Here is a 23,462-nt window from a genome sequence, read left to right on the forward strand (position 1 = left end):
AACCGCTGCAGCCAAACTGGTCCTCAACAGCTCCCACAACAGCCACATGACACACCTCCGACAATTCCACTGGCTCCTTATCAACAAGAGAATCACCTTCAAGCTCCTCGCACATGCCTACAAAGCTCTCCATGATGCAGGAACAGAATATCTGAACCACTGCCTCACCTTCCACACACCCACCAGACAACTCCCCTCTGCCCAACTTGCCCTGGCCTCTGTCCCACAGATTCACAACATCAGAAACGGAGGAAGATCCTTCTCCTACCTCGCTGCCAATACCTGGAACGCCCTGCCTCTCAGGCAATCCGTGTTGTTGACACATTTCAGGAAGGACCTCAAGACCTGGCTCTTCGACTGAACCTCCACACACAGCAGCCCTCCCCCTCAGCCCCTTAAGACCCTCATGGGTGAGTAGCCGGCTTCTACACAGCCCTGATTGATTGATTATATTGTTTCGAAATTTTCCTTTAGGCCTTCAGTCTCCAAAGTTGTTGAAAAATGTGCTTTTGGCATATTTAACTCTTTAGTAAAAAACTGCCCCACATGATCCTCAGCATAGCATTAATGCATTCTAGATGAGATTAGGGCAGCACAAGTACCTTAGGTCTTCAGGAAAAAGATTTAAGAAGGATCACGTGCTGCAGCACATCTTATAACTGGCATCCATTGACATGGTCATATCTCACTGATTCTATCACACTTGTATTCGCTGCCCATTAAAAAGAAAATTCTATTTATGTCACAGGTTATTTTTCATCTTATCATTGATGGGTTTGTCCCTTTTTTTGGACATCCAAATTTCAGTGTTATAGCCCTTAAAGCTCATTGCGCTGAGCTAATGAATATCTATGAAAGTGTTTTTAGTTTTTACACTTTCATTAAAATAAATGTTTAATAATGATTTTAAAATGGATCTAATGGGGTAACATAGAGTCAATATGAAGTTTGTATGCAGTTGATTAGCGTTTAAAATAATGTACAGGAGTTTTCAGCAAAATGTGGCCTAGCTAAAATACTTTAATATTAACGTATTGTAGTTGGGTTACATTTTGCTGAACATTTCTTTTTATTTAAAATGGATGCTATTTGTTGTCCCACTCTCATCGCGTCTCCCTGCACATCTTCTCTCCCCACAGGTCCACAGATTGAAGACTAAATGATATCACTGTAATTTCCCCAAATGTGCATATTTTGGGAATGCATTTTCTAGTGTTTCTGATGTTGCAAGTTCCCAAGGTCCTTCTATAGAAGTTCTATTGCTGTGTAAGTACTCTTAGACTGATGTATGGCATATTGTTTAGAAATGTTGCATATTATTATCTCAACTTTCTAGGACAACATGACGCTGAAGGTGCTTGAAGCTATCTTAGAATGGGACAGTGTTATAGGACTCAGTATGACAGTTAATTCTCTGATTTGCTCAATATTGGTTACTTTTAGTCATGCCATGATAAAAATACAGTTTTCTTTTATTTGTTATGCAAGAATGTTGTATAAGAACCCCTTGGCTTTGGGGTCAGAGAGAGAAGATGTTCCTGTTCCTCTGAAGATGCTGCCCAGTTTCGTTTTGATTTTGCTGTTTGTTTGTGTATTAGAATACTCCTGTTTTCTGACTTTGAACTTGTGGTTTTTGAGCCTTAATGGAATTAACTTTTACTCTATGCTACTTGATTTTTGAGAATTGTAATAACCCCCTTTAACCTTTCCCTGATCAAAAACTCAGTTATTTAGTGGTCCCGGTTACTCTTTTGCTACTCTGCTAAACTAATTGTGGGTCTGTTGATGGGGAAGGTGCCTTGAACACAAGAGCTACTCCGGAGCAGAACTGCCTATTTTGGATGTTTCCAAATTTGGGGTGACCTAAAAATTGGAGTTTGATATTTCGCTTCCATATCTGTTAGACATCCCCAAGGGTATGACTCTTTCCTTCGTCTATATATTGAGTGAAAAAATGCACCAAAATAATTCTGGCACCACACTTAAAAACACTCTCTGATTTATAGTTCTGTTACTTTGCAATCATTAACCCAAACTTGATGTATTTCAATTACAAAAATTGTAATAACTTATTGTATTTACTATTTCTTCTTGTTGCATTTGATGGAGAGAGATGGACCTACCCTCTTACAATTCATCCTTCAGTGGACCTTTTTATCTGACTGAGAGGTGATGAGAGGTAACATAAAATCTATCAAATTCAATAAACCGTGTAACCCATTTGGATACACAATAAGGACCAACCATGAGATGGCTAAGATTAAGAAGTTTTATTACAAATAGCAATCAAATGAAGGTACACAAATCTAAGCACCATACTACGGAGATACATAATCACAATTGGAAAACCTAACCTAAAAAAGTTTAGGCAAACCAGTATTAAGCAAAAAAGAAGTACAGTCACTGCAATGCAAAATATTGTTATCAATATCTGGTGCTCAGAGACAAGTTTCGATCTTCTCTTCTACATATGAGTAAATCTAGGATTGTCTAAGTTAAGGTCCAAACTAAGAAGATAGTTAATTTGTCCAAGGAATCTCAAAATTCAGGGAACTGCAGAAAAATAGAAAAATTTAGGGAAGTACGGATAGTAAAGGAAATATAGGAAGTAGGGAAATTGTCAGCATTACAGAAGCTCAGTCAAGAGTCTTCTTAGGTTAGAGAATTTGAGTATTAGCCTAAGCCACACTCAGCAAGAATCAAAGGGAATACGCATTGAGGTCTAAACCTCTCAAAAAAGAGCACCATTTCAGAAAGTGTAGACTCCAGTTATTCAAACTAAAACCATTCAGGTAACACACCTCTTGTTTGCATTATCAGGGGTTCCATTCTCCTTTTCCATTCTCAAGTTGTAAACTAAAACATCTACAAACTATCTCACACTAAACATGGGAATGACATTGTCCTTGTTCCACCAAACCAATGTGGCAACATTGCTGAATAGGCTCTTCAGTTACACTCTGACTCTCCATGTTCTTTCGGCAAAATCATCTTCTAATGCTCTCTCTCTCTCTCTATCATTAATACAGTGTTGTATCTATTCTCAAACTAAAAATGGGTGTGAATGCCTGTAATGGAAAAGTCATGTGAGCAGGAATAGTAAACAGAATTTTATGCCGAATAGAAAAAAGAGGCATAGTTAAGCTAAGTTAAACTATTAAATCAATGGTGCACATTTAATATGTGTGCTCCCTTTCAAACACAAATTAATATATTAATATATTAATTATATTACATGTAGTACATAGTATATCTTTAGTAATCATCTTGTGTACGTTTAGCCAAGAATTACATTTTATATGAAATATTAGTGTAACATTAGTGCACACAAACCCATTATCGTTTTTTAGGGAAAAAAACATTTTAAATATGTGAGGTGGTTTCTATTTAATCATTAATTCTACTCCCCTAGGTCAGAGGGAGAAACCCAGCAGCACCCAAACAATTTATAAAGGATTCAACATCCATTGATTTTACTAACATTACATAGGAGAAAGCACAGTGTGCCACACACCCAACAAGCATCAAGTTCTATTTAATCACCTAATCAGTAAATCTCATGTAATGAGTTTAGGCACACAGTTAGGTATGCTTTTTTCTAATTCTACAGTGAATGCACTTCAATAATGATGCCAAGTTGAACATTTTATTTAAAATGTCATTAAGTCAAACAGGAAACATATGGTAAGTGCACTTTTAGGTTATGCATTTGTGATGTGTAAAAGTGGAATCAGAATTATTTTGTACCCCCCCCTCTGATGGTGAAGCAACCCATCACCTCTACGATAACAATCTTTTCATCAAAGGAATACATTAAAATATGGTTGTTTTCATCATCTTGCTTCTGGAATCCTCCAGAAGTGGTATTTGCTTTGTCTTTCGTCTAGTTCTGTGTCTGCTATCTTTTTCTTCACTCCCTTTTTCACGTATGAACGTTTGTATCCCTTATAGATTACAAACAAAAATAATCCGCAACAAGTAATTATCGCTAAAGGTTTCAAGATGCTTCAAACATTTCCATTATAATAAGTTCCTGGAAACACAGGTACTCTTCCAGCTAAATATAATCCTCAATTTCCCCTAACTTCAAAAGTATGATCACATTTGTTGTTTCCCACATAATTTGTTTCGAAGCGGAATGCACAATTTTCCTTTATGTTGCCAATCTATAGCTAATGCTGCTAAATTTCCCATTAACCTATGTTCTTCTTCCTCTTTGGCCCACTGGGTTACTTTTGAATGGTCTGCAGCCTTAGCTCCCTTCTTCTGTCTTCTACCAGTGGTGACTCTCCCGCTAAGGCGGAGGAGCATCACACCACTGTTATATTGCTGAGTTAGGTCCATGTGGTGAAGCAGCTTATTTCTAACACTGTCCTCGCAAATAACATTTCCAGCCAAGACCTTTGGCACACATTTGCATGCATGACAATGTTGGATTAGTTTCTCTGAAACTAAACTTGTTTTTACACCAACGTTCATGCAACATTATCACAACGCCCTGAGCATCATGTACAAGGTCTCGCTTCGTACTACTTACAAATGTCATCACTCTCTTAATCCACGGGGTGACATATCTATGTATCCATAACATCACTAATCTATATGTACATCGCAACGCTGCTTTTATTATAAAAGATGAGCATCCCAATAGATTAGTAGAGGAGGTATTTCTGCTGACACGGAGGGTCCTTGCGTGATAAGGAATCACCATGTAGCGGTCTGACATCTCATGTCCACTTCATGACCAAGACCGGGTCCTTCACTCTATCTCATCAATTAATGGTGTTGGATCGTCCCTTGGGGGGTTTCTTGGCTCAGCACCTGCACACTCTAAGTACACTTACAGTAGAGTTGGCATAGTAGGAGTATGCCAGATTACTGCCTTGTTTGTATGCCTGCATATATACATTGTTTAGCACCATGGGATAACTATATCTACTATTTAGGCTTTTGGTGCTTGTAATCCCGTTTATCTGCTCCTGTCTACTAATCATTGCAGCACACGTATTTTACGCAAGAATAATGTTGGTTCAATCAATGTTATTGAAAATGTCCCACTGTTTAATCTCTGTATATTTCTCCGAGAATAAGTAAGCACAAGTTACTGAGCGAAATGTTATGTACAGTTTCCACGATTCCTGAGGGGTCAGGGTTGTCATGTTCAGTGGTTGATAGAAACAATTCGCTCTCTAGTACGTTGGGGGCCAACATATCCTGCGGGGGTCTGTAATCAATCTTCACACCAATCATTTAGTTTATGATGTCCAAACAATGCGCAGGTCCTACGGATTGGTGGGAACTACATGATATGGCCCAACGTTGGTTAGGCTTATTTAACGGTCAATCTGAGCAGTTCAGTCATGCTTTTCTCAGAGACCCCTGTTCACATTTTAACCAGAGAGGTCCGTAGAGGTAAGGGAAACACATCTGCCTCAGCTGAGTAGGCATACCCTATGTATTGGCTGTAGGTTAATCAAGCTTGGAGGATTAAAAGGTTCCCACACTGTGCACACCATATCTCTATACCAATTTGACTAAATACTACTGCTTTAACAATGACTGAACAACTAGACAAGGATGTTGAAGAACAGTTAGTTGGACTAAATATTTCAGAACATTTCAGACAAGCAGTTATCATTAAATCATTGCAGCACAGCCTCCTGGCAACGTGTGGAGATGTTACCTTCATGGTTCAGGCACACAAAGCATTCAGAACAGAGGTATTCCATTCTTGGGTAACATTCCCACCTGCAGAGGCCCACACAATGTTTTTCATGAATACATTGAAGATGAACTACCTGATGTGTATTTTCCATCTGTGGACTTGGAAGTCCTGTTAACATACCAAGAACATCTTAATTGGTTTAAAGGCACCCTACCCCATACCACAGAACATGTGAGACTTTGTCTGCTCAGCAGAAATGGAGCAACTAGGGCATTCTTAGCATCATACACACCACATTAAGACGTTGCTACCTTAACATCAGAAGGAATGCACAACATTCACAGAGATTTTGTAAAAATGTACAGAAATGTAACACAATGCGTAATGAGAACATTGACAGGCCAACCTGCGGGGGCTGCTCAGGTTACACAACCACACTTGGCTACCACAGGTTTTAGCCCACAAATGCTAAATGCCTGTATGGGAAAGCTTCCCACTAGCTGGGACAAAATCATGTTCTGGATAGCACAAAAACAGCACAGCTTGAAGCAGTTTTCCCCATACGGGCCACAGTTAAAACATAGAATACAGACAATTTGCTTGCCTATGGGGATAGTTCCCCAGTTAGAGCATTGTGCCACTTGGGGTACAATCTTCGCTGCCGCATACACCAGAACACATGGTACCCCTGCAATAGCAGTCACATCAGATGTACTGAATCAGATTCAGAATAAGTACGGGGCAGAGCTTGCCTTGGAACTGGGAATGAAACTGATGGGCAATTTTTCCCAGGTATCTACCATTATGTTGAGTAACATAAAAGTAGAGGCAGCAGCAGTGGCTATACGCCAATGCCTGAGGGAATTCACACTCCCACAGCAGGCGCACGTATTGTCGAAGATATATATGCTTCTCTAGGCAGACATAATTTGAGAGCCAAACCTGGGAAACCCAGAGTTAAGAGTAGTTCTGAAAGAGATAACTCAAAGCAAGCACACAAGTCTATAAAGAAGAAATGGGATAATAAACAAAAAAATAAACAAAACAAAACACAGTCACGGGGTGGGTCCCCTCAACAGGAACACAACAAACGAAAATATACAATTTGTGAAACCGTGACAATATGAGAAAGCCTGTTAGGTATGAGGATACTGATACATTTTCATCTTGTTCCTTTCAGGAGACATTTGAAAAGATTTGCGAGAGAGACGGGCGGTCAGAGTACAGGTCGGACCAGTGAGTCAAGCCAAAAAGGGAGACACATCGCACTTTGGATTACATCATTAAACAGGAAGACAAACAAAAGAGTTCAAAACCTCAATTCAAAAAGAAGGTAGCCAGGATTAAAATTGGAAATGCAGAGGCTACTGACGACTCTGCTTCTGAATGGAAAATGAGCAGTGATGATGCTGGACAGCAGGCAGAAGTCACTGTAGCTCACCAGAACCTGATGGAGTTTCTCTGGGTAGTAGCGCAGAGTGAGCATCTTACTGTGGAAGCACCTGATACAAGGGTAAGTGTCCCACCTCGTTTATCCGAAATAACACTCCAAATGGAGGGGGACATACCCATGAAGGTAAAAGGTCTCTTTTGGGAGAACCTGTCCTATGGTTACAATATTCTTTTGGCCGAAAAGGATTGGCCACCTGAGTTTGTGATGGATTGCCCAATTGGAAAAGAAGTCATTTTGCCAACCTTTTCCGACCTTGTACCAGAATCAGTTAAAAATTCATAGATGCAGGGGTGGGCGTTAGTGTTACCTCCTGAAGTTTACGATAATCATGTTGGGTGGGATGATGAGTCACCTCATCATGAAATCCCTTTAAAATCAATTGCTCAACCTCAGAGACAATACCTGTTTAAACGTGAGGCAAAGAAACAAGTCAGGGAGATCTTAGATCAACTTGAATACCAGGGTGCGATAGCGAATTGCACCTCACCTATGAATAATCCCGTTTCCAGTAATTAAACTCAATCATTCATATTGTCTAGTCTTAGATTATATACATTTAAATGCATCCACAGGCACATTTGCAGTACAGAATGCACAGAGAGCCGCACTAATGATTAACATTGTGTAGAAAAAATACAAAACGACACTAGACATCTCAAATGGATTTTTCTGCCAAAGTATAGCACCTGGGAGCAGATATTTGAGAGCATTATCGGTGCTAGGCTTTAACACTAATTTTGTTGATTACTCCAGGGGTATAGGAACAGCCCGGGTTGTTTTCAGCCAGGGTAACTGGGTAATTCAAAATTTTGATGAGGAGGAATTCTCCTATGTGTGTGAGACCTATCTGACAGACGATGAATTAATGGAACGCCCGGCCGGAGTGAACCACATAATTCTTTGGTTTGCTCATCTTGGGTTCCAAATTCAATTAAAAAACAATTAAAAATTGCTCACCTCAGTGTCCTAGTGTTTCTAGGGTATGAGTTGCCAAGTGAAGGCAAAAGCCTGGTGGCTCAATTTTTAGAACAATGTGCAGTGCTCTAATCTCCAACGACTCTGAAAGGACCACAATCCATTTTAGGATTCTTGAATTTTGGCAGGACACACATTTTGGATTATGTAGAAAAGGTGACTTAATTAGACCTGCTTTTTCAGTGCACCATTGGACACAGGAACATACTGATATCCTACGGCACGTACAAGCTGTAATGATAGCGCCCAAACATTTACAGACACGTGGCAACACAGCTAACCTGGTAATCCGCGTGATCACTGGACCAACCAGGTACACCTACATCACTTAGTACTGAAGGCAATACAGTATCTAATGCATACAAATCACATTTGTACACAAATGCTAAAATGTGTTTTGCACCAACTGAAAAATTACTCACAGCATACAGACTGCTGGAGTGAGAGACAGAGCGCTAGCCCAGGGGAATCTCATACTTGTCGTGACTCCAGTAGCAACCCTAGAGGCCGTTACAAAGGCAAGCATCCCCAATGCTAAAGCATTGCATCCACAATGGTTCCAATAGGTGAACTCTCTCACTGCAACAGATGTGGATTACAGATTTGATTCTTCATTACCAACACAAGCATTCCTGCAGTACGAACAAGAATATCATCCACCACATTAAATAATGCTTCTAGATCGATATGAATGTATCATTTATACCGATGGATCTGGCCAGTCGACCATAGGTATGAAACAGCAATATTCCACGGCATGCACAATTGTAAAAGGGCTCATGCAGGATGGAAAGTTTCTTCCTAGGAAACAGACACACAAAATCTAGGAGACTGTACGGCTCAGTTGGCAGAATTTAAAGCCCAGATACTGGCACTACAAAATATGGACCATGAATTCCCCACACTCATAGTGTGTGATTCATTTTATTGTGTCCAGTCCTATAACAAATATTTAGAATATTGGGGCCAGAATGGATTTAGGGATTCCAAAGGTTGCACAGTAAAGTACAAGATGCTCTGGGATCAAGTGGTGAAGCTGAATGATGGCCTGCCAAAGGCTCATGTTATTCATACATTGAGTCATCAACGTGTTGGTGTTCAAGTTGAAGGGAATTCTAGGGTGGATGAAGCCACCAAGGCAACAGTTCATACTGCTGCTGTTGCTACAATAATTTGCTCTAGCACAATGATAGACAGAGCAACTATGATAGCTGTCAATGCCATGTGTAACAGCTCAACCCTGCCGAAAGGCTTTCCACTCAAGTACTCCTACAAATTAGATGCACAAAACATTCCGTATGCTCAAATTCCAGGAATGGGGGAGTATTACAATGATCGAAGATTGGGATTAATACTAGCTGCACCTGAGGGTCTGGGTTCAGTACATGCAGGGATCTCTGCTACAGTTTCATGTCTAAAGCAGCACTATTGGTTGCCAGGTCTTACTAAGCGGACCAAGAACTTTGTCCTCAAATGCGACATCTGCCAACAGAAGAAGAGCTCCACTGTAGCACGTCCACAACAAACACCTTTATTGAACTCAGACAAAATGTGTCTATTTGGATCACTGAGGCCCCTTGCAATCAGACAGGGCTTACACGTACATCTTGGTGGCAGTAGAATCATGCTCTAGATTCTTGTGGGTTTGGCCAAGCACCCGGCAGACGCTCAAACTATTATCAAGGATTTGCGAGTCTTTATCAGCACATATGCAATTGTCACACTACATTCCGACCAGGGCCCAGCGTTTAGCTCTCGGGCAATGAAAGAAGCCATGGTAAATTTGGATGTGACCTTGCAGTACTCCTCTCCCTATCATCCTGAGGAAATGTGGTAGTTGAGAGGAAAAACAGTGACTTAAAGCAATCCTTAACAGCAAGGATATTAGGCTCGGGTGGCAGTTAGTCAATCACCTATATGGGTTCCAGAGGGCACTCAACAACTTGCCAAGAAAATCCCAGGGGGGTCGTATACCTTATGAGCTCCTGTTTGGGGTAAGGATGTGGGTACTCAAACTCGATAGTGTCAGCAAAGTGGCGGCTGAAACTTCATTTGACCTCAATGATTGTTTAGATGTATTACAGGACCTTAAACAATACTAGGCTTTACAAAGGAACATTCACGTAAAACGTTCCGCCACTGGGGAAGTGAAAACGGTGACAGCAAGACCTGCTTGGGTCCCAGAGACTGAGGACCTGGTCAGAGAGAAAATTGTGGACAAAAAAGAGGTTGGGTTATCTTACAGAGCGCATGTACCTGTCCTAGCTGTCTAAGGTACCAGAACTGTCCTTCTTCTGCCTCTTGCTGGCCACTGAGACAAACAGCTTGTCTCAATTGATCAGATCAAACCACACTACGTGGCCAATTCTCAACAGTAGGCCACACAGGCTCCTGGGTAGCCACTGCACTGCTCTCGCTACCATACAGGAAAATCAGATGGAAGCTTTAAAAATGACTGAAGACTCCACTATCCAAAGAGACGCTGGGAATGACAATGAAATTATGCTTCTCCCTATTGAATCAACTTCAACTGTACAGTCAACAAGTACAACAAATTTCAATTAAAAAAATTGACGGAGTCTATGTCAACATGCCACAGATCAAGTCATCTCTCAGTTCTACAAAACCTGCTGAGCTGCCAAGAATAGACCGGACGGTGTCTGGCTACTTTCTACATTATGACAACTTCTCATCGGATCCAAGTGAACCTGAGGGGCCGACACTGCCTCTCCCTTTAATCTTTGAGTTGATGCTTTCTATCTTTGGCTGAAAAAGACTTACTTCAATGTTCCCTGGATATATCAATGGATTACAATTGTCTTTCTTTTCCTGGTACTTTGGATTAGTATAATAACTGTCTTTTTCCTACTTCTAAATGGATGCTTTCTCCCAGAATGCTCTGCAGTGCAACTTGTGTACTTGGTTCTTAAACCACATGCATCATCACACCATGAACTAAGAGACTTGTCCTTGGTGAACATTGGGTACAGGTTATCGTGTGATGTATATGGTCCTACTGAACTTTTAATAATTCTTTACTTGTTTAAAATTTCCTTAAAGTACTTTCTCTGATGATTGGGACATTGAAACTGTGCATAATTTGCTTTCAGATTTAGTACAATCAGCTGCATTTTCTAATGATGAATTGCATGATGGTACAAGAAATTTTGGAGGCATGTTCAGTTACCAGCATTATGGGCACCATTCTTTACATAAAGCAAATATCCCACATGCTGTTTATAATTACACACACTGTCCAACACAGCCGAAAGATAGTTCAAAGACTTCTGCACAAAGCCAAAGAGACGCTTGATCTCCTGGTTGCAAGATACAGACAGTACTCAATACTAACTCCTGCATTTTGGAGAGCTGGTCCATTGTATCTTTAACATGTCTCATATAAAAGGAATAGTGCACTTTATTACATGTATCCGCTTTGGGTTGGTTAGCACAGCTCAGATGATATTTGGAGTTATACCATCTTTCATACACACTGTGTTGGAAAGCATTTTTGGAGGGCTCCTGCTTATCCTGCTACTTGTAGCAGGAATACTGATTTTATTCAATCTACCTCTATATGGATGTCCCAGTCCAAATTAGAATGGAGACAGCACTGCTAGTGCTGCGTTGCCATGAGCGCATGATACACTGGTTCGGCACACCTCGGCTTCAAGAAAGAACTGAATGAGCACTGGTTCTTGTCTTTCAGGCATGTCTGGCTTGACTGCATACAACCTGTCGCCCACTTCCTGCTTTGCAGCCACAAATGCATCCTGGATATATGTCTTGGATCAGAATTGGTTGTGCCACCAGATATTGAAGTACTGATGGACCTCTTAAAGCCCCATGTGTATTGCTGTCCCCAGCGTATTCCATTGATGATGCATGCATTCTTAGAGCGACCCTGGGATGCTTCAGCTCCTAGTGTTGTGAACAACATATCCACGGACAACTTGTGGGATACAACACCTCCCTCAGCGATGGCTGTGGGAACTGGATGGAATCACCTTTGCTCCATAAACCAGCTATGAGGTACACTTCTGGGAATGTCTGCGGATGTGGGCAACAGCAATGTTGCGTCTTCCACTTGGAACTCATAAACAATTGGCCTTTCCGTGTGGGAATAATTCGGGCTCTTTTTAAAAACAAAATGAAATCGAACAGCTTTGTTTTTTTCTAGGCACCATGGCTTTCTGAGTGCTTTGGGATCTTAAATAATATAATCACTTTTTGTTTCAAATTTGTTTTATTGAGTTTAAGAGCAATGGTAGACATTACAGCATGAAGGAAATGCAGCAGGCATGAAAGGCAATCAAAACAAATAGGTACACGAATTCTACCAAGCAAATATATAACTCGTTGTTGTTGGCATAGCAGAAGTATAATGCCTGAGATGCAGATGTCTCTTGTAGGGAGGTGATGAGATTGTAGAAGCAAACACCATAACCATAACCAGAACTCCCACCCAGTCCCCCGTCCCCCCACCACGTACCCACCCCACCCAGTGTGCCAAATATGTGAGACAAACACAGCTGCATACATGTATTAGATGTCGCAGGCACTCAGAGGATCACAAGGAGTCATGTGTGGTCTCTGTGAGTCGTAGCAAGCGAAGGTACTTGGGGCATGTGGTCTTGTTTAATTCTTTGGACAAGAGGGAAAGCAGCGGAAGCCATACCTTTCGGTAAGCATCTGTGGAGTGTGTAAGCGTGGCGTGGATGCGTTCCATACCTAAGGTGAACCATATTTTATGCAGCCATCCCGTGTGAGTGGGCCTGGTGTTGAAACCCCAGAGGGACAGAACGTGTTGTGTTGCAGCTTGCATGGCGATCCCCATCTGGCGACCTCTGGAAGATTTTAGGGGAAAGGTGATTGCGTTGGGGAGGCCTAAAATGGTATAGGCTGGGAATCTAGGGATTTCAGTATCAAAGGTAGAATCAATGTCATCTAGGACCATCTTCCAATAGTCCTGGATTTCACTGCACTCCCAGAGGAGGTGAGTCAAGGTGCCCCTTTCCCCACATTCCCTCCAGCACAGCGCGCTACGTGTTGGGTTACCTTTATTGAGCCAGACTGGGGTGAGACGCCAGTACATGGCCAACTTTGTCGCCGTTTCCCTACCTGCGGTGTTGCGAGTGGTATGAGAGGCCCTGTGGTACACAGAACTCCATTCCTTGGGTGACAGGGCCCTCCTCAATTCTGCCTCCCATCGCTTCTGGCCTGCTGTCTTGCCCAAGGGCGGGGGGGTGTAAGCATTTATATATAATCACTTTTAAGACTTTTAATACATATCTTATTGGGAAGACCATTTTTAGATACTTTTAAGAGTAGATTTTTCATGTTTTATAGAATTATCAGCTGGCTTTTTAAATATCGACTCTTAGTATGAGAAATGTGTATTATATTCCCGAGTTAGGCCCATGTGTCAAAGCAGCTTATTTCTTAGGCACACATTTGCATGCACCACAATGTTGGATCAGTTTCTCTGAAACTAAACTTGTATTTACATCTAGCTTTACACAACATTATCACAATGCCCTGAACATCATGTACAAGGTCTCGTTTTGCACTACGTACAAATGTCATCACTATCTTCATCTACGGGGTGACAGGGCTATCTATCTATATCCATAACATCACTGATCTATATGTACATCAAAAGGCTACTTTTATCATAAAAGATGAGCATCCCAGTAGATTAGTAGAGGAGGTACTTCTGCTGACATGGAGGGACCTTGATTGCTGAGGAATCACCACTCAGCGGTCTGACATCTCGTGAGGGGTGTCCAGTTCATGACCAAAACTAGGTCCTTCACTCTATCTCATCAGGTAATGGAATTGGATCGTCCCTTGTGGGGATTCTTGTCTCCTCACTTACATACAATCTAGGAACACTTAGAGCACGGTTCGTATAGTAGGAGTACGCTAGATTACTGCCTTGTTTATATGCCTTGCCATATACATTGTCAAGCACCATGGTAGAACTATATCTACTAATTACTCTTTTGGTGCTTGTAATCACGTTTATCTGCTTCTGTCTACTAATCATTGCAGCACACGTATTTAATGCAAGAATAACGTTGGTTCAAAAAATATTATTGAAAATGTCCCACTGTTCATTCTCTGTATATTTCTCTGAGAATAAGTGAGCATGAGTGACTGAGCAAAAGGTTCAGTAGTGTTTCCACAATCCCTGAGGGGTCAGGGTTGTCATGTTCAGTGATTGCCAGAAACGATTCGCTACCTGGTAGGTTAGGGGGCTTACAGTGGCACTGTTAGCTAGCTGATCTATAGGCCAACATATCCTGTGGAGGTGTCCAGAATCAGTCCTGACACCAAGCCCTTAGTTTATGTTGTCCAAACATTGCGCAGGTCCTATAGATTGGTAGGAACTACACAACAGCACCGTACTTCTGCAGTGGAAAAAGACAGAATAAAATTATAATAGCACTACTTTATTATCATTTTTTTACCTTTGTCATGCAGCTTTACAGAGTGGGTGGGGCTTGGCTGTCGTCAAAGCCAGCAAGGGGTGGAATGGTGGGCACTTAAGTAAGCATGACAGTTTGACCGGCCCTCTTGGGCTGGCCAAACAGTCCTGCGCACTTTGCATGCTCCCCACTAGGCTGAATTACACAGCCTGGTGAGGAACATGCACAGGCTTCCTGTCCCATCTGAGTGCCAATCCACTGCTCTTAGACCAATAACAATGCTGCACTACAGCATTGTGATTGGCTTAGGGGAGCTTGTGCTTCTTTGTTCAGGGGACAACCCGAGGCGAGGCAGCGGTTCTGGTGGTCTGTCAGCAAGGTAGGTCACTTTTTAATTTATTTTTTAAACCCCCCATGCCCCAGCCTTACCAGTGCTACTCGGTGGCAGCCGCCACTGTCTTTTACTGAATCTATGAATATCTTTACTATACCTGTTAAAAAACAAGTTAATGGTGTCTATGTGCATAAGCTGTCTAATGTCATTGTGTATCTAAAGAAATGTTCCCATTTGTTTTAGCATCAGGCTGACTATTCAAGTGCCTCAACACAGGAACTTCTGAAAACACTAAGTCATAGTTTCTATTCAATCACCTAAACAGTGAATCTCATTTAATGAATAAAGTCACACAGTTAGGTATGATTTCTCTAGTCGCACAGTAAATGCACTTCAATATCGATGTCAAATGCAACATTTAATTTAATTGTTGTTAGGTCACACAAGAAACGTGCTCAGTGCACATTTAGTATATGCATTTTAGACGTGTAAAAGTGGGGTCAAATTTACATTGTACCACATTGCAAACCCAATGAACCAAATCTAAGGAGTGCTTTTTGACTGAGAGAAACCTTCTTTAGGGGCCAATCCTTCTCTGTTGCGATAGCAAGAAAGTGGAAAACACTTCTTTTGCATCAACACTTGCTTCACTCCACCATGTGCTTTTCTAAGAGATTGAATGCTTTTCTTTTTGCTATGATTAATTAATACATTTGTGATAGTTTTATGTGTTCCTAATTGTTGCTGGAGCATGGGATTCCACGTGTCACTTTACTCACCACCAAGCACCCCATGCTAGACTCGTCGATGGCTCTCTGTTGTCAGCTGAGACGTAAAGTGAAATCTCATCATAAATCGTTATTAATTATCATTACTTTATTTCAGTCAATAATAAGAGTTCCAATGAGTTAAAAGGTTTTATTTCAAATCTCTTTTTAATTCATTAATTTTTATTAAAGTATAAAAACTTCAAGTTTCATTATTAAAGATTAACATAATCAATCAATTTTAAGTATTAAGGAAAGTCAATTTAGTAAATCAGAACAAGGCATTAATACAGTAAATGTAGCAAGGGTGTTCCATAAAGAAACTTTCCTATTCGAAACAAAGTCAATATAAATGTAAAAAGGATTAAAGGTGTCAGTTCAGAATCTTCTGAAGGGTTCTGATGAGAGAATTAACATAAGCATGAAGCTTTAGTGAATAAGATGGAAAGTATTCTCCGCTCTAATAACAGCAGATCAAGAAATAAGCTAACACTTCTCATAAAGAGCTGTCAAAGAAAACTCAGTGCAGAGTCTCCTCTCACCGTGTCTGGGACAAGTGACGCATCTAATGTGCTCTGCAAAAGGAAGTCTTGACAAAGCCCCAAAAGTCTGTCGCCTAAGCTAGGAACACTCACTAATACACACATATATTTTCTATGTTGCAACAATAATATTCTTTCTTCTTCATGTTGAACAATAAGATTTCAGCATGCTCCTGAGAACAAGTCTACTCCCCATCTTCTCACCTGAGTACAATTGTCTTTTACCCATGTGTCCTTGAATGTTGCAGCACATCATTTCTTGTTTGACAAATCTTCTTCCAATAAATCATCCTGCTTGTCGTCTACATTCTTTGCAGTGAGAACCTCACTGTCAGACATCTAATACAACACATTTCTATTAATTAACTAATAAACAGTAGCTTTCAAAATTGCAATATCTGCAGCAAAGAGAAGAAAAACATTTTGCAGAATGATTGTTTAAAGTGAAAAACAAGCAGTTCACAGAAAAATCATGGCATCCTCAGCCATTACAACCTAACAATAATTCATTACTGTTTTATAGCCCTATGATATTTAAGTATGGTTACTTACTACGAATTTTGCATTAAACATGCCTCATGTTTAAACATAAACTCTGCACATTGCATTTTTATTAACATAAATCAGCTTTGTTGAGAAAAAAACAATGGCAAAATAGAGTAACAATACCCATACCTAGATATCAACAATACAATTAGCTTACAAAATTGTTGATAAAAAGAGAAGCTGTTTAACATTTTCCACATTTTTGGTAATAAAAGGGGAGGGAAGGGGAAAAAGGAAAGATATCGAAATTGAAGATCAAGTCATAATATTATCATGCAAATATAGAATAAAATTTCAACATAAGAAAGTAAAAAAAGGAAATTAATACTGAGAACAAATGTAGAGAAATAAACATCTTATGATGGTTTGACATTTTCTGAGGTCAGATAATTGATACATTTGTGAGCAGCAGTATATAAGAATGAAGTTCAAGGTAACCGGTATGACTCTCTATTAGCGGAAGGGCAATATAATGAAGCAAATGCAGTATACAACTTCTGGTAATGACAAACATTATACCACAAACCTTTGTAGGATATGTTAGAACAACATTTCCAATTTAGTGTAATCTGTTGCAATGCCAGAGCCAACATGAGATCTAGCAACTTCAAAGGATCAAAATCTGAGTCAATATTCTTGGATATGCTACCTAGGAAAAGTGTCAATGTAGGTAGTGAGGAATGCAAATGAAAAATGGAAGCGAATTGGGACCAAATCTTGTTCCTAAAAGAAGCTGAGGTATGAAAATAAAAGCAAGGTGTATAAGATCCCTATTAGGATGATCAGAAGACCACCATTTTGTATTGGTATTTATGAAGGATATAGCAACGTTGGAGGTGGTAAGATAAAGTCTGTGATACAACAACACTAATGACTGAGAAGTAGAGGTTGTTCTAGATATTCTATGCATTCTATCCCACATTTTGTTCCAAAAGGATACATCCCAAATTTGATCCCCAGTGAAGCTCCACTTTAGATTTAGGTCTTGTCATGATAGGAAAGCAACAATATCTGTAAATTGGGGAGGCTTTATGAATAGAGGTTAAAATAGAGCAAAGAGAAGATTACGATGTAGCAGAAGATGAAGATACTATAACGGGGAAAGAACATCTAAATTAATATTTACAAGAAGAAGATATTTACGTAGGAAAGTGTGAGAGCAATTAATATTTGGATTTTTGGGAATTTTGAAAAAGAAAAAGGAACATTATCAGAAAATATATCACTGACCCATAATATTCTCATTTGCCTTGAAGTTTCCAAAATAATGATTTGTTATTTAGAGTTATAAGATTGTTATACCAAAGAGGAGATTGCAATAACAAATTATGAGTCATGCTTTTTGGCTGATAAAAAGGTTTTAACAGGGTACAGGTTTGCCTAAAAAGTGGGGCAGCTGTGATATAAGTATTAAAAGAGAAGGACAGAACCTGCCTGGGTGAGAAAGAAACAAGTAAAGAGCATTCAATGTCCAACCATAAGAAAGAAAACTGAGACTGCAATGAAGAAATCCATATTGAAGCATGTCTCAAGCAGAAAACAATATGGTATAGCCGGAAATCTGGAATGTTAACTCCACCTTCCTGCTTAGTTTTCAAGAGTGGGGTGAGAGACATTCTAGATATTTTTTTACTCCAAAGACATTTAGAGAGTTTTGACCCCAAGTTTTTTAAAATAAGAGACCAGTATGTACACTGGAATCATGGATAGAATATATACAATAATGGGTGAACTTATTATTGTGATGGAGTGAAGATAACTCCACCATGAAAGAAATAGAGGATTTCAGGAGGACAGACGCTTTTTGACCTTTTCCCAACAATCCTTGATATTCAAAGCAACAGAATCCTTAATTGAAGGAGTGAACTAGATGCCCAAGTATTTGATCTTGGAAGTATTCCAATGAAAACCTGTGGCTATATAATATTGTTTAAAACAAAATGTGGTAAGAGGATGAATTTCAGTGTTATCTGAGTTTATCTTACAACCTGAACCTGAGGAAAATGTAGCATTTTTTTTTAAGCAACTCTGGTACAGATTGGTCCGGGTTAGCGAGGAAAAGAAGTATATCATCGGCATTTGCAGAAAGTTTCAGGAATTTACCCTCATAAAACAAAAGGGAGATAATGGACAGCATTGATGATGGACCCCTCATTTCAGCAGGAAGTGATTGAAAACTTTACCATTGACAAGTACAGATGTCATGGGGCAATTATAGAGTAAAAACATAAGTGAAATGAAGTGGGAACTCACCCCATGCCAAGACAAGGATTTGAGTAAGAAGGTCCGATCAATGCGATCAAACACTTTCTCTGCGTCAATAGATATCACCACTAGGGAATACGATAAGGAGGACGCTTTACTCAATACATTAAAGAATAGTCTAGTATTGTCATATGCCAGTCTAGCTTTGACAAATCCAAATTGCTCCTTACCTATCATTGAAGGGAAGAAAGGTTCAAGGCGTAAGGCTAATAATTTGGCCAAAATGTTATAGGATCCGAATACGAGTCTGGTAGTCCACAGGCCGCCAGACTTATGGGGACATGGTGGTGAGGGTCTCCCGACCATCCTACTACGAGTCGGGTGGTCAAACTGCCACAGCCTGCCACAGCCAACCGCCGTTCCCTGGCAGTGTTGTGGCAATTAGGAGAACACAATATGCTTGGCGGGACAGCAGCGGTCCCAACAACCATATTACTAGCTTCCTCTCCACTGTCGGTGTCAAGGAAGTTCCTCCCCATGAAAACTGTGGCTGAGAGGAAACAAGAGGGGCCCTGTCTGTGCCTCCTCTGCATGGAGATACATGAAGCGACACAACATGTGCCCCCTCGGTTTCTATGCACACGAGTTCCTGCATGGCATGGACTTTTCAGTCCATGCCGTGCAGGAACTGTTTTCGGTGTTCTCATTGTGGTGCACATTTTCTGAGGCGCCACAGTGGGTACACCAAAAACCAGCCTACCAAACAGGAGGAAACTCCTAATCTGGCAGGTGGTCGGCCCACAGCTTTGGTGATGCGGCACCACACCGCAAAAGTCACAATAGTTACCTTAGTCCACGTTAAATTAAAAAAATTGGTCTGTTGTTTTCACAAAAATGTGGGGTCTTTGCCTTCTTTATGAATGCGACAGATTGTGGCCACCTGGAAGATGCCTCCTGCAGAGCCAGAGAAGAATTGGATACAATGCAACAATCCGGGAAGTAAAATACTAGAGAAGGGAAGAAAAAACTCTGAAACCATCAGATCCTGCTGTTTTATCCTTCTTAAGGGATTGAACAGCCTAAAGAATTTCTGAGATTGATATATCATTTTCTAGAAGAGAAAAGTCTAGATGCTCGCAGTTAGGATTTACAACATCTTTTAAATGGGTATCAATCTGAAAAGGAGGAGCAGGAGACTCAGGGTATAAAGAGTCTGGTAATATTTCACAAACTCAGCTAAAAACTCATTATCCTTTAACACAGGGCTTCCTGAAGAAGGTCCTATAGACTCTAGTGTGTAGTGTTGTGTGCGGATCTTCAAATAATTAGCTAGGAACCTTTAATGCAGCCACCATAGTAGCAAGCATTGCTACAAAGCCAAATAGAAGAAGCTTTGTCTGAAGTAATTTTTAACAAATTGCAATTTTGCTCAAATAAATTCTTGTAAATCCGGCACTAAAGATAAAGAGTTATATTGATGTTCTTAGCACTTAATGTTTGATAATAAGGATTGGTGTTGCTTGATAAAACTTTATTTTTTATTTTTTAAACAAAGTCAATGATGTGGCAACGAGCAGCAGCCTTGAAAGTATCCCATAATAGCTGAGAAGAGATGTCAGTAGCCACATGAATGTTAAAGAATTCCTCAGTAAAAGTAGTAAAAGATGAGGAAAAATCTTGGTCGAGTAAAAGTGAATTACTGAATCTCCATCTAATTGATTTGGAATATACCTGGAGCAAATCAAAATCTCTAACAACTGGGGCAGGGGCAGATATCACAATAGGTTAAAAATTAGAATTAATAAGGTTTTGCAAAAGTGGTTAATTTACAAAAATATTTAAGAGATCAGCACTCACTATGGGGAGAGTGTTAACAAAGTAGTAATTCACCTAATAATATACAAAGAAATGTCTGAATAATTTGTGTATTGAACAATGGCATTTTATATGCATACAAATTTCCATTTGTTAAGGGTTTTATCAAGCACATGGTACAAAATGCTCACCAATGTAGTGAACCAGGACTGCCTGTATGAGAATAGACATACTTAAATATAACTGCTCCGATAATACTCATTGTCGATACACTTGACTTATAATCGAATCCACGTATTACAAGGAGTCACCCTCTGGAGTGTAATATGATTAAATCAAGATAACTCCTAGATCTTAGAAAATATTCCTTTATGGTACTCGGATATATAAGGTTTAACAATGTTATATGCATTCATTTGTCGCAAATATGCATGTACAACTGGAATATATCAATTGTACACTGGCTTACAATTCGTTTTACATATTTAAAGATGTTGACCCTGCAGTTCTAACAGCCCTTATTTCAAATATGTGGATATACTTTTGCAAGATCATATTCTACCAAGATGTATAACGAGACTTCAAAGAATGTCTATTCATCGTTTATAATGACGCTGCAATGGAGTGGATTTAAAAATATACATCCGGATGATAGCTTCATTTGCCCATTTCAGTTAAGTGTTCTATAGGTTCTCTATGATATGTTGCTGTATTTCTGCATGATATTAAGGTATACTAATATTAACCCTTTCGTATTTAGTTTCTGCACTTCTAGTTTTGCATTTCTGGAGTAAAGGATGCTCATTCATGGCATCTAACAATGTAGCAGTTTGTTCACTAATAGAATGTCGAGCCAGGAAGACCACTCCTTGTGCTCAACATACAGGGAGGTCACTAGAGTTAGAGAACTCTATGCTGTTAAAAAGAAAGTAGACAAATGTTGTAAAGTGCATCAATATATAAATCATCCTATAACAAAAATGTGCACATGGCACCAGGGTAAATATGCCCTGTACCACTACAGATTGCTATATGTGGTGGTTTAGATAAAATTAGAATTGGCTCAATTTATATCAGAGATGAAACTATCATTCACTATGAAGTCTATCATACCATTTTTATGCCATAATACTTGTAATTAGATCTTATGTTCAAGACATATTAATGGCTTCACGTATCTAGAAGTAAATAAGTAAAGATAGCAGTATTAAGCTATATATACTCATTTACTGTTTATGGGCTCTTTGTGGCTTGCCCCTGGTATAAGTGACTCATTTTGAAAAAATAGCTAAAAACAACGATAAAACTCCCCTTTTCAGTAAAGAAACAATGCTTAAAGACATTGTTCAAACAGATGACTAATAGGTCTGATTGTGATATTTTTGTTATGTTCTCTGTTTTCCATTACTATGAAAAAATGTTAAACCAACCAGTATGATACGTGCGGTGCCTAGAGTCCAGGCCTCTTTTTGTAAATCGCTTACAATTTACAAAAATATGGTTGAGCCTAGAAAGAAAGCTATGTGGGGGAGAGAAAAAGAAAATTCCCTATTGGAGGGATTACAGAGTCTCCATGAATCCACAATGAAATATTGCGTGAGAAAAGAGTGTGCAGCTTATGAGGTTTGAATTTGACTTTAGACTGGTGATTAACAATAGGATCCTGGATTTGAATGCAATCCCACCCCAAATAAAAAAAGTCATCATCAAACTGCAAAAAGTTTTTGCAGATCATAAGCCAAAAGGAGTAATCTGTATGAGTAGGGCCATAAATATTAAAAACAGTTAAGAGGATATCATTGATAAGTAATTTAACAATAAGCCATCTCCCCTAAGTATCAAACTCTTGGGACATAGTTACATGCTTTAATTTCTTATGACGTAAGAGTATTACTCCTTTCCTCTTACCAGAAGCTCTAGAAACAAAAACTGAGCCCACCCACCCATGTTTAAGGCTTCAGATTCAGTAAGGTGGGTTTCTTGGAGAAGGACCATATCAGTATTATACTTTCCTAAACGTGTTACAATTCTCTGACTTTTTATCGGGTTAATAAACCCTTTTACATTCCAAGAAAAAACTCTGAATGATAAAACAAGCAACAATTTATATAAAGAAATGGCCTTCTATGATAATAAGCTCTGAAAAAACTGGATACATTAAGAAACAAAGAAAGAAAGGAGAAGGTGAACGAACAGAAATACAATTATATTATTCACTCAGCACAATACCAAATATTAGTCTATGAATCCATTGATAAAGGTCAATAACAATATATCACATAATGCATAGACTCCTTCTTTGTCATTGATTTCTTTATTGATAATTGTTTAAAATTATCTCCTCGTATCAGATTGTAGCCAACTCATTTTGTCCTTATTGTCTTCTTCAGGGCTTTGTAATGTCTTGTCACTTTTTGGCATCAGAACAATGAAATACTCTTTCAGATTTCCCAACCACTGGCATCACATCATCCAATCTCAAGACTACCCAATTGCAGGTTTCAATATCTCTCAATTTGTATTCCTTTTTATCCTTTATCCTTGCCAATTTCTTGTGTCTCAACAATATAAAATGGCATATGAATCCATAAACCTAATTGCTTCTCTGGTTATTTATTATCCTTCTTGGTTCCTCTATTCTCTCAGGCAGAGTCCTCCTGATTTGGTGAGCATGGGGGCTCCCGGCATCATCGCGCACCTCTGATTGGAATGGGCAACCAAAATATAAT

The sequence above is a fragment of the Lissotriton helveticus genome, chromosome 10 (assembly GCF_964261635.1).
Source record: "Lissotriton helveticus chromosome 10, aLisHel1.1, whole genome shotgun sequence".
In the NCBI taxonomy this organism is placed as follows: Eukaryota; Metazoa; Chordata; class Amphibia; order Caudata; family Salamandridae; genus Lissotriton; species Lissotriton helveticus.